General features: G+C 37.6%; 1 long non-coding RNA gene across 1 annotated transcript in view; it reads right to left on the minus strand.

The window, feature by feature from the left end:
• The window catches only part of LOC148115456 (uncharacterized), a 68,118-nt gene extending 64,751 nt beyond the window's left edge, over positions 1 to 3,367 (minus strand). Inside the window, exon 1 of the long non-coding RNA XR_015732549.1 lies at positions 3,073 to 3,367. This is a non-coding gene — a long non-coding RNA (uncharacterized LOC148115456). The remainder of the gene's footprint in view (positions 1 to 3,072) is intronic.
• Between the last annotated feature and the right edge of the window lie 6,446 nt (positions 3,368 to 9,813).

Genomic DNA, 9,813 nt, shown 5'->3' on the forward strand with positions numbered 1-9,813 from the left:
ACTTTACTACTGTTATCCTTAGTAAGCCTCCTGTGGGAGAAGGAGTGACAAACAGTTGGGGCGGAGTCAAAGGAGGAATCAGCCTAGAATCTCTACATAGCCAACAAATGGAGTTCAGCTTCCCCAATAATTCTGTTGACCCTTATCTAATGCCAAGAAAAGGTAACCATTACTTTATTTTTATTTATTTTATTTTTTATTTTATTTTAAATTTCTATACCGCCCTTCTCCCTGAGGACTCAGGGCGGTGTACAGCCAAAATTAAAAAACATGCAGTACAAATATTAAAAACAATTAAAAGATATATAAATTTGGCCCAATTAAAACTCACTACCAATTAAAACATTTAAAAATTTCTTCTTAAACCACAAGAATCTACTTGAGTAGATTCTTGTGCATAGGCATGATTAATAATAAATCAGTTCAATTGGAACTTCATATGTGGTCCTGACATTTCGCACCTGACACCTCTTCCCTTTCATCTATTCATTTCTCTTAGAACATGCTTAATACACACTATTTGTCTTCAAGTACATGAGGAAAGAAAATTGGATAAGAACACTTTCATTGTTTATGTGTGACAGGAAATGGCAATAACTTCACCTTAATGAGAATTTCAGTCAGAATTGTCAAGATTATGTTATAATAGCTCATATCAATAAACATAGTTCCAGTCACTTGTGGAGTTGATTGCTCGGTTTGGCCTATCTTGAGGGCCTGAAATCAGTCATGAAGAGTCACCTTGTGGTAAGATGGGCGTCAAACAAATTTAATAAATAAATAAAACTCTGATTACATTTTCACTTCCCTATACCCTAGTAATTAGGACTGAGTCAGTGTGAGTTTTCTTTGGCTTAAGGCGTACATGTTATTGTAACTTTGAAATTTCTCCTAGCTCATCTTTGTGATTCTCCTCAGTTATTGAGAAAGATATGTGAAAATTAAAGTGTATTGCTCGTTGATCTGAAGAAAATATATGATAGAGTGGGTAGGTTTGAATTATGGAAAGTTTTGTGTAATTAAAGGTTGGTTGTTGAATACCACAGGAGTGTTATATGATCTATTATTTTATATTTTAAACTTTTACAGCCAGTCACTTGTACAAAATTCTAGTCAGCTAGCAAAAATCAACAGTAAGTAGGAATAGCAATAGCACTTAGACTTATACACCGCTTCACAGTGCTTTACAGCTCTCTCTAAGTGTTTTACAGAGTCGACATATTGCCCCCAACAATCTGGGTCCTCATTTACCAATCTCAGAAAGATGGAAGGCTGAGTCCACCTTGAGCCATTGAGAATCGAACTGCCAAGCTGCTGGCAGCCGGCAGTCAGCAGAATTAGCCTGCAATAGTGCATTCTTAACACTGCACCACCATGGTTCAGTTAAAGAAAATGTATGGTTATATCTGGGGTGAGGTTGAAGTGGAGAACCAAATTATTGGATAACATTCAGACTCACTTTTGGGTATTCCCAGCACTCAAACTCAGTTCCTATTGAAGGATCCACATTTTCAGGATTTTCTTGAAGGTAGACTGTGTGGATCTCCAGGGCAGGTGCAGCAACAGCGATGGAACTAAAACATGTGACAGTGCATGGAATGGAATTCAAGAACTGAATAAGAAGTATACCCATTCCTCATTTAGCAACCATTCACAATACAGTGGGAATAAACAATAACAAAAATGAGAGCATTTATGACTAAATTTTGTGCATCTGACAACAATGCATGACAGGATGAGAGTAAGATTGGTGTTGCTGCACAAAAGAATTTTATCTGACTGAGATGGCAGCAACCAGCAATATTTGAAGCATCTTCTTTGTCTCTCAAGTCATGTGATCAGTGAGTGGCCATTTCAGTTAATGACCTGGTTGCTGGAATGGAATTCAGTTGCTAAACAAGGAGTGGGTGTAAGAAAAGAATGAGTGATGGAAGTTTACTGAGGTGACAAATATATGAAGGAAGAATGGAAGTATCATGAGAAAGGAGGACACCAAGAGAATTATAGTTGGACTAAAGCTTATGAGACCTTTAAAAGTAGAGAAGTAAGAATTTCTGTACAAAATGCAATATATAAAGGGATTTATAGACATGGTGGAAATAACAGTTTGCAGTGATGGAAAGACATAGAGAAGCATAGTAAATGATGTTTCGGTAAGCTAGCTTTAGCTATGTTTATTATTTCTTTTTTTGTAACTCATGACTCTCATTTATTTTTATGTATTTATTTTTCCAGTTTATTATTTTTGCTCTTCCTATGCCCTCTGCATAGCACTGTTTTTTCTGAAAGGGAATAATGGGGGTTTGTATGTAAATATTGACAACTAACAGTACAGTGCATTCAGAAAGTATTCCGACCCCTTCACTTTTGTCAATTTTGTTTTGTAATTTACCACAGATTGACTCCAATCAAAGTGTAGAAACATGTCAGCAGCGATCAAAAGAAACGGGAGGCACCAGAGCTAAATTTCAAGTGTAGTTGCAAACGGTCTGAACACTTATGCCAATGTGATATTTCAGATTTTTTTCAAAAATAAATTTCTAAAATTCTATTTTCTGTTTTGTCATTATGGGGTAGTAAGTGTAGATTAATGAGAAAAAAAATGAATTTTAACAACTTAAAATCAGCATAGTGATTGACAAAAATCACTAGACAAAAGTGAAGGTGGTCTGAATACTTTTTGAATGCATTGTGAATAACTAATATGCATAATTTATCTTTCACTCACCTTACAAACCTGAAATCAATTTGAAAATCAGCAACGTTACTATAAACTGTTTTCAGATAACCAAGTATATATCATATTTGATCACCCAAGCACCGCTGATATTTGCAGCAACCCCCAAAAACAAGTCTTTCTGATACTACTTAATCCTTAACCACAGATGTACTATTCCAGCTACACTATTACAAACATGAGGTCATAATGACTGCTCTAGTTGCTGGCCATAGTCCAGGTAATTGCACTACAATATTGTGACTAGTGGTTCTGGATCTATTGCTTCCAAAAGGTACAGAAGATCATTTGAATTTGTTCTTGCCATATAAATTATTGCACGACATAGATTGTACCTGGTCATCAATTTCATCGGGAGCTTCATCATCGCTGATGTTAGAATCGGCAGTGGGTTCCTCATCGTCCATTACAAAATTTTCATTGCAATCCGATTCCACTTCACTCAGATCACTCTCTGCTTCTCCATACCATGTTAGAACAGTTTCTTTGACGTTTGTATCACCAAATCACACTCTTTTTGGCAGAAAACGTGGCCCCAACATTATATATAAAAAAATACATGTTAACAAAGATCTGCCGTCAAAATGACCGCAACTCAAATTCAAATGCCACTACAGAAAACACCAAATAACTCATGCAAGTGTGATGCTGCATACACTCTTATTGGCTGGAAAACAAAAGCTATTCGCAACTGGAACAGTCCGTTTCTAAAAATAGGGCTGTTATGAACATTTTGGAAAACTGTTGCGGTCACTATGACCTTGGGCTCGTGGTTATATGTTAACTTGTTGTGTGTTTACTGAAGTGACAATTAGCCTCAAAGATTAGCCTCTTACGTCTGACCTGCATATCTGTTTGCTCAATGTTGCAAAACATAAGTATGTAATTAGAGGGAATAATATCAAATCTGAAGTACGGAAAGATCAGATCATCCCATTCTAATTTACATAGAAGTACTTTTTTAAGATACTTGAAGAATTAATTTAACAGGTGTTCATGAGTAGTAATCCTTCTACAGCTTTCACAATCACAATGCCTTTTTTGCACAATCTTAACAAATCATGGGATTCCAGTATTTCTGCCACTGATAGCTTTGCAATAAATAACATGAAAAATGAAACTATAATCTGAAATCCAAAACAGAGAAGAAGAAAGTTGTGATTTATAGCATCTTTTCTGCTGCCATTTCCTATCTCCAAAGCAAGTGATGATTAGGGATTATCAGGGGACTAATCTTAATACTGCCTCTAATTTATCTAATATTCCTCTTCTTCTAGTTTAAGCTTTATTTGCAAATGAAGAACTAACGCTGCAGGAAGAATTTCCTCTGAGGCTCCAGTCCTTTATGGAAATTATGTTATACCACAAACAGATTGTCTAAAAGTGGTCAAACAACAAACTGCTGTCTAGAAATCATTAAAAGTTTACATTCAAATCTATATGTTTTAGCAACTTTAAAATGTGTGAACAAACCAAAAATAATTTCCTCACTATGGCTTATAGAAATCATAATGAAATTCAATTAACAGTTAACATTGTGCTTAGAGTTTTCTGAACAGCAAATAGTATGATTTTGCTTATCTTTAATTTCCATAAGATTCAGCTATTCTGCTTCATAACCAAAAAGATATGACCTTTTATACTTGTCTTTATTTAAAACTGTTTAGACAAGTTATGAATATTGTTTTTTTCAGGGAGGAACATCCAAATATTCTGATAGATTGCAAAAAGAAAATGAAAAATGAGACAATGATTAGTTTTTCTTCCCATTAGTTTCAAGAAGACATGGCTTCCCCAGACCCCCCCCAAAGATATTTTAATAACCATTCATATATCATAATTGTATAGTTGAGAGGACTGATGGCTGGCATGCAAAATATATACTATTACATAATAGTTTATAAATACCAGGTAGTAAAAGTCATACATGAAACTTGCAAAATCAGAAGTCTACATAAAGAGTAGACAAGTTAGTGTGCTTCAAATGTTTTAAATAATAATTCTTATGGATTGTTTGCCATTATGCCATCTCGGCTTGGAAGTGATCAAATCCAGTATACCTGGAAGGCATTAATTTGTGTATTCCTCTTCAGGGCTGGCTTTAGGCTAAAGCTCTCGCCTAGGGCACCAAAGCTGAAGGGTAGCAATGCTGCCATCCTTCCAAATCTTTCTAAAAATGCAAATCTTCACATTAGCAGGAGCTGGTACCACATACTCTTGAGCATGCAATGTTCCTTGTCTAGAAGTTAGAATGTTAAAAAGTAAGGAATTTGTTCCAGGTAAAATGCAGAGGCAAGTTTTACCTTGGCATTTATCAGATAAATTGAAATACATATCTGTAACTGTAAGTGCTGATTTAAGCTGATTAATGTTATTAAAAGTAACAATTGGCGAGGAATAGCTGCTTTAGCTATTGTTATTAATATGTTATTAAGATAGTGATAACAGCCCATCTAATGTTGTGCTTGTATGGTTTGTTCCTTTTTTTTTGTAGATATTGTAATTAGACCTACATATTACATTATTAATGTACAGGTGCAACCAACCTATGAAAGGATCCGTGCATTTTTCAAACTATTTACTCTGAATAATAACTGCAGAAAATTTTGCTTTTGTGAGGATACTTTTGAACAGATTACCAACAGTCACATGTTGCTTCATTCTTTTGTTCACATAGTGGGAATGCCAAAGTCTTTTAGAAGATAAGCTGAATCTGTTTGCTGAATGGGTACATTAGTGCTAATCAGTTCATTTTATTCTGACAACTTGCAGCTTTCTCTAAATATGGCTTAGAATTCACCCCAAAGTCCTCTCTAGAAGGCTAGAGTAATTCTACTTTTTAAAGCGTTTTTTTTTGATATTTAGATTATTAGAAGTGGAAACAAACAGCCTGCTCTGGGACTTCTTACAGCTAATGCACACATGCAGATTCTCTGACTTTAATATTTGTTGCATTTGCCTTACGATTTCAAGTCATCATCACTGGCTAATATAAGAAGATGCATAGTGTGTTGCAGCACAGCCTTGACAGGGAGATGAGAGAGGTTGATTTGGAACCAGGGATCAGGAAGAGGAAATAGGAAAATGATCCACTGCACAGCTTCATCTCTGCAAATGAAAAGAGACTCTTTTGTGCAATCCCAGATATGCTACATTGAGCCAGAAATAGAGTGGCTCAGCTGCCAAACACAGATGGCAGCATGAGATCATACAGGGGCTATGTGGCATGCACCCCTTGTGTAGAAGTGCCATTAGTCTTGGAAGTGCAAATAATACCAGTTTGTTGATGATGCAGACCTAGTGAAATTTTAGAATGAAAGCGGGTTGAATCATTTCAGACTGTCTCCATTGCTATGAAAGAAAGGAGCATTGTAGTGTTCAACTAGGCTGTCACAAATGGATTCTCTTCTCTCCCTAAATTTCTGGTTGTAAATGATAGCTGATGGCTGGGAAGAACAAGATATGTTCTTTTCTGATAGCTAAAGCTGATCCCTGACTTTCCAGGAGAGGGAGAAGGAGTTTCCTATGGATTAGCGCAGAGGTGCTATTCAGCAGGTTCTGACCAGTTCTGGAGAACCAGTAGCGGAAATTTTGAGTAGTTCTGAGAACCGGAAAATACCATCTCTGACTGGCCTTGCCCCCATCTATTCTCTGCCTCCTGAGTCCCAGCTGATCCGGAGGAAATGGGGACTTTGCAGTAACCTTTCCCTGCCACACCCACCAAGCCACACCCATAGAACCAGTAGTAAAAAAATTTGAATCCCACCATTGGATTAGCGGGAATTGCTACATTTCTTCTGGCTATTCCAGGAAGATCTCCATTCATGCCTTGGTTTCAGCCTTGCATTGAAGGTTTGTGTGTTGAAGGAAGAGAGATGATCCAACACATCTCCCATTGCCTAGTCCAGGAGTGTCAAACTCACATTGTCACATTGTCGTCACGTAATGTATTGGGACTTTTTTCCCCTTTGCTAAACCGGGCGTGGGAGTGGCCAGCGTGTGACATATGTGGCCCGTGGGCCGGGAGTTTGACAGCCCTGGCCTAGACCAATGTTTCTCAATTTTGGCAATTTTAAGATGTGTGGACTTCAAGTCCTAGAATTCCCCAGTCAGCTATGAATTCTGGGAGTTGAAGTCCATACATCTTAAAATTGCCAAGATTGAAAAACACTGACCTAGATATTGTACTGTGAGGGAATTGGAATTAACCATTTATCAAGAAAACATTTTGTCTGACTGCTATATGCAGGTTTAGGAAAATGTGAGAGTTGTTAAATCTTTCCCCAGTTTAAATCTGTGACTTGGTCATACTTGGTCAAACTTGACTTCCACTCCTTTAGGCTTGAAAGCTAAATGGATTTCTTTCTTTATTACAGCAGGACTTGTCCCTTCTCTTCAAATCTTCAATTTTTACAGAATGGCCCACTTTCAAGTTACATTAAGAGGAATTAATTAAATAAATGCAAGTATTAGTTAACAGATATAACTGGTTCATAAAAATAATAAAATAAAAATCCCTCATGTGCATTTTTATTGTTAAAATATGCCCCAGATATCCCTTATTGAAAATTCTCTGTGAAGATACGGCTTTTCAAATTAAAGCATCTCCCAGTAAAATCTCTTTTCATTAATAATATTCAAGTGTCTTTCCATTATATTTGCAGAGTATAGAAAGGGAAGAAGAGGAAACCGAGTAGCTCAATCCAATTCTGTTCAGACCGCAGAGGTGTTATAGCTTGTTGCTTGCAATTCTAACACATACGGCTGTAAAATTCTGTTCAGCTTTTGTTGAGGGAAAAAGCAGAGGAAATATCAGTGTGATTGTGCTGTTTCATCTTAGCAATCATGTTTCCACTTTTGTATACCCTGTGGGCTCATAGAGTGTTTGTGTAGGCACAAAGACAAGTGCAGGTGGGCACCAACTCAGGCAATACATGCTGGAAGGAGGCAAAGATTTTCCATTAGGGAACATGTCACTTTCCACCAAACAGCAGCAATTTGATGAAAACTGCTCTCCAAAGAGAAATCCTTTTCAAGCAGGTTTGAGGCCTGGCCACCTGGCATGTGGCTAGAATGCAGAAGACTGCTTGGGAAATCAAGAGGCCTGCTGGAATCAGAAAAGGGAAAGTGTTGTGGTCCGCCAGCAGCCTGCAGAGCTGGCAGCAGAGTCAGACAGTGAGGAGGCTGGGGAGGAACATGGGCCAGTCCTGGATTCTGGGGAAGGCTTGGATGAAGGCTCTGTGTCGGAGGCAGAGATGGGGCCAGGACCATCTGGGAGGTATGTGGTGTCTCTGGAGCCTCCAGAGTCAGATATCAGAGAGGCAGAGGAACATGGGGAGCTGTTCCTAGTGCGCACATGCACAGAGCTGCCAGAAGGCAAGAACAGTTGAAACGAAAGGGACGGCTTGGGAGTAAGGCTTGGAGATGATTGGACCCTTCCATAAAACAGAAAGGAAGAGCAAAGGCCTGTGGGCCTTTGCAGGAAGCAACGTTGTGGATGGTGTCAGTTTGTACTTTGAAATTTCATTTTTTTACTCTGTGTTTCCATGTGGCCTTGCCAAGATAATTGCCAATTAGATCTCTGGCAGAGTGTCAAAGAAGATAAAGGTGGGTGTTTACCAGCCTTATCCAAAGGACTGTGGCAGACGTCTGTTGGACTATTTATAAACTCTTGGTGATTCATCACGTGCTGTGAATGAAAGGAATTTACAGCCATTAAAATAAAAAAAAGGGGGTTTTGGGACTAATTGTGTGCTTTTTACTATATCAGGAAGCCTAGGTCAGAACAGAAAGGGAGGAAAATGTGTGATTAGGGCTGCTTTATTGCTGGAAATGGCTAGCAGCTGAATCGAACATTCTTCAGCTGGACTTTCTGAATCATGCAATGAATCTGCATAGAGACCCCTCCTGGGAACTACAGTCTCTTGTAGACCATTCCTGGGGACATGCATGCTCATCCATCTCTTCAGGATGCCCATATAGGTATGCATTTTGCAGATGAGCAAAGGGATGTGCGTGAGATTTCTGCACATGGGTATTTTTTATTGATCTCACTCTGGCATCATGACCAAAGAATTCATTTTGTAAAGAAGAGCTTGAAGGTTTGAAGCCTGCCACAAATGAGAAGCGTGTTCCAGGATGGGTATAGAAGGGTCAGAAATTAATTGGCTATGTTTCTTCTATTGATTAAAGTAAAACAGGGTTATTCTTACAGATAGGAAACTTCATCCAGTCCTGAAGTGTTCAGCTTGCTCCTTATAATCCTTTGTGTTTTGTTTGTGTCTCTTCATAGCTTCATCATGTTCAAATTAATTAAGTTCACTACATACAAATACTCCACAGATTTCCACTGTTTTTTTATTCTGTCCTACCTAAGCTCAAGCAAGTTCAAGTTCAAGCCAGTGAGATGTCTGTTCCCACCCTTTTTGGCCGTGGGTCAAACATAGCAATTTGAAAAAGTGTCAGAGGTGCTGCCACAGAGGTGAGCTTGTGTACAAAGGTAGGTGAAGCCAGTTAAAGAAACACTTATCTTCTCCCTGGGCAAAACAGGGAAATTATATATAAGTATCTGGATCAATGGCAGATATTCGATATGACCTACGAAGCAGAGAAACAAATTCATTAGTTTTTTTTTTTTTTAATGAAGATGGGGAGATACACAACAAGCTTGAAAAATAAGTGAAAAAATACATACAGAAAAAATATATAGAATATGGTATGTCATTATAACAATAGTTACAATTCTCTATATAATTATCTAATGGGAACATAATGTAAGTGTGTATGTGTTTATATATAGTATATATTCTAATACTTATATAACTATACTGCTTTTTTAAACCTATTATATTTTGTATGAATATAAATTTTGTTTTTTGTTCTTTGTTCTTTTTTCTGTTGTTATTTTAAAAGCAATACAAAATTTATATTTAAAAGGCCAGTAACTAGTTCACTATTAAAAATGCACTGTGTTTTAGGTGATGTTACTGTTTGTTATATATCGTTATTACCAGTAGTGAAATCCTCCGCAGTTTGCCACTGGTTCGCTGCCCACGCAAGCGCAGTGTGCACCAAAT

The sequence above is a fragment of the Pantherophis guttatus genome, chromosome 2 (assembly GCF_059756535.1).
Source record: "Pantherophis guttatus breed Tessera chromosome 2, ASM5975653v1, whole genome shotgun sequence".
Lineage (NCBI taxonomy): Eukaryota > Metazoa > Chordata > Lepidosauria > Squamata > Colubridae > Pantherophis > Pantherophis guttatus.